Source organism: Mustela nivalis, assembly GCF_964662115.1.
Source record: "Mustela nivalis genome assembly, chromosome: 15".
Classification (NCBI taxonomy): domain Eukaryota; kingdom Metazoa; phylum Chordata; class Mammalia; order Carnivora; family Mustelidae; genus Mustela; species Mustela nivalis.
This window is the reverse complement of record NC_139034.1, coordinates 68,200,334-68,204,144: the sequence shown is the minus strand read 5'-3', so window position 1 is coordinate 68,204,144 and position 3,811 is coordinate 68,200,334.

Sequence of the window (3,811 nt, the reverse complement as noted above, 5' to 3'; positions counted from 1 at the left end):
CTATGGGGTACTTTATACCAGTTGTTTACAGCTTTGAGAACAAATCCCAAGATAAAATATTTATGGTAAAATATATATACAATTTTACTCTCTCTTTAGTCACAAATAACTAAAGATGGTTTATAAGAATACATATAATAAACAGAAAGGTATATTTTTATGGAATCCAGGGCCAAATATAAAATTAGAAAAGTAATAGGTCAGTAAAATGGATAATTTTCAGGAATGCAAGCCATAAACTTTTTATAAAATTTCAAAACCCTAACTATATACTAGTTATAAAAAGTGTCATAAGCACCCTAGCCACCAAAACAAATGGGAAAATATTAGTTGAAAGCCTAAGTTTGTAAAGATTAAAACAAACCTAATTTTCAAGATATGCAGGTTTTTTTTTTTTTTCCCAATACAGATAACTGAGAAATTTTTCTCCCCAGGAACATAAGAAGATTCTACAAACATTGGGCTTTCTGCTCAGCGGGGAGCCTGCTTCGCCCTCTCTCTGCCTGCCTCTCTGCCTACTTGTGATCTCTTGTCTGTCAAATTAATAAATGAAATCTTTAATAAAAAATAAAATGATGATAATTTAATGAAATTAGAAAAATACATAAGCAAGAGATTTGTATAAAAGCAGTGCCTAAAATTCCTTAGTTATTTCACATAAATATTCTAATTCATTTTCTAAATATTTTACAATGGATATGAATTTTTCAAAGCATTTTATATTTGTATGTTGCCTAGAAAGATCAAAGTCATTATTTTAATTTTTTTCATGATACAACACAGTAAATCTTATCTGGTGGTGGGCATTGTTTTTAAAAAGTATCTAATGGGTACATAATTTACAACGAGGATGTTATTTAAATACCTCATGAGTATGGTGCTATAAGTCTGGCATGGACTGGGTTTTGAAGTATAAGTCTGCACCTGGAAATGATACAGTAGATGCCAAGGTAATCTTGAGGAAGTAAATCATGACAAGTTGTAGACTTTCCTACTATCTCTTGTTTCTGTGGTGCCTTTATCTAATGTGATATAAAGTTCCATTCAACGTCTGTTCTCCTTCTAACTGTTCTATGTTCTGATTAATGGCATATTTGGAAAAACTACTGACTTGGGAAAGTAGGAGGAAGTGCCACTTTGTATAAAGTATGTAATCATTTTTATACAAGTGGGAACATTTTACTATCCTCACCCTGGGTTTTGAGGGTATGAATACCAAAGACTTTTCTATAATATATGTGTTTCTTAACAGCATCTCTCTTTAACCATAGTGAGCAATTTTCCTTCACCTTACTGAGGGAAATTAGTTTTTGAAGGATATAAATGACTACTTACACAAACCAAGAAGGACAGAGAGGAGGTAACTAGCAGTTAGTAAAAGAAAATAAAGCGGCTCAGAGAATATTTCTCCTTAAACAAAATGAGTGATATATACCATATATATCTGTATCTATATATCTATCTATAGATAGCTATCACATACCATATATATGATACAGATATATATGAATGACCACTTTCCTCATCCTTTGAGAAATATTTAAAAAGCTTATTGTGTTTTGTATTAATGGCTATGTAGTGGAATTTAAAATATCTAATGATTCATAACTATTTTGCCTTAGTTTATATTTCTGCATAAAGTATCACAAATAGTCCTCATAATTATTATAGGTACCTCTTATATTTTATAAGCAAAGATGTTTAAGTTGCAAGGTAAATATCCATAAGGTATGTCCAATATTTCATATGCTGGTTGAAGATTTCTTTTCCTGCTCTCCTCTCGTTTTAAAACACTCAATGGAATAAACTATAAGTGGGTATGAATCACAGTACCAATCCCTGAATATTATAACCTTTCAAAAATATATTTTCTATTTGTGACAAGTCAGAATTAATGAGCATGAAAATAAAATGCCTGAGGCTGAGGGCTCATAGGAGGCTACATGGACCTTCGCTGCCTGATTTTGTAAAGATTCTTTCCACTCTTTGGTCCAACACTAGCAGAGCTGTTCTTTAATGGGTCAGTAGTATTTGCGTATGTGTGAAGCGGGTAGGTGAGGTCACATATTACACACTCTATTTGTTCAATATCTCAGGCAGTCCTTGCTTTAACACTTGATATGGCATACTCTAGAAGAGACACTAGATTCTTTCCAATGGACAAAGGATAGTTGCTGAACTATTTGTTGATGAAAACAATGCTTTCTTTGAGTGCATATACATGGTGAATAAAAACAATTTTGGGCTATTGGACTTCTAAGAAATTTGTGAAACTGATTGCTCCAGATTTCTAACTGCTGCCCTTATACAGAAGTTTATCTATTTTAATTTGTATTTTTTTAATTTTTTTAAATATTTTATTTATTTATTTGACAGGCAGAGATCACAAGTAGGCAGAGAGGTAGGCAGAAAGAGAAGGGAAGCAGGCTCCCTGCTGAGCAGAGAACCCGATGCGGGACTCGATCCCAGGACCCTGAGATCATGACCTGAACCAAAGGCAGAGGCTTTAACCCACTGAACCACTCAAGTGCCCCTTAATTTGTATTTTAAATTGCATTTTATTATTTACTTATTATTTTATAATTTATCTAATGCTTTTACAATATTTCCAGTTTTTCTTCTGATGTTCAGAAGAATTTTCTATATTAAAATGTTGCCTGAATATCCTCATGCTCCCCATTTCTTCATCTGTAATTAAGTTGAGCAGGCCATGTACATACAGCACTACTTTCTAAACTGATATGCATATTTACCTCTACACTTCTTTCCAGTATGTTTAATTCCTTTACCTGTCACCAATGAATTGTATCAACCTCCTGGTAGATATGAGATTTTCAGACAAGCAAGTAATGAAACACATACACCTACCCACATGCTCAGACACACAGAGATACACAGATTGATAGATAGATAAATTGATCCAGACTTTGAGATCACAACCTGATACAATACATATTCTCCTTTATATTACCCATTCTTTCATGATTAACTTTTTGTTTGTTAGTATATTCATGTTCATGGGTGCACAGTAATACATGTGTTTTATAAATACTGAAATTTTTACCTAAAGTAATGTTCAATTTTGTTTACATCTTTTAGGCCCAAACCAGTAATATTTCCAAGTCAAGTGACTAAAAAGTGTGATGTATTTGATTCATCAGTTTCCCAAATCACATTGATATGTTTTCTGGCAAATATATCATTGCTCTAGAGGCACATTGCCCATATAACTTAACCCCTTGATAATACTGAATAGCAATATCTTAATGTCTTTCCAATTTGATAATCAATGAATATACTTACATTTTAATATTTTATTTAATAATTTGCTGAAGAAGTTGACAATTCATATATTTTGAAGTAGTCATGCGTTGTCTTACATAAAATAAAATGTTTTATAAGTATACTATTTATCTTATAGCATTTTTAAGGTAAATCATAAGTTCAATTATCCAAAGAGAGAAATTCGGTGAGATGAATATTCACATTTAATATTTATATCTATTTTGTAGGAATCCATATCAAACATAGACTATATTCCTTCAGCTCCCAACATTTTCTTATCATGTTTGTAGAAGATCAAGCAAGAGAATAACTGAACTATGCAGTTACCCCCCTTAAAATAATTTACAGGCTCTTCTAACACTTTGGTAATGGAAAGTATCAGAGGTAGAGACTCTTGATTTATTTGAGATGATAATTTTTAAGTGAAAATGACAAGTCATACATTTTTGCATCTTACACTTTATTAATATTTTCAGTGACAATATTTGCTCTCTCCTCTTCATTTTCTGAATTATCACAGGTTTCA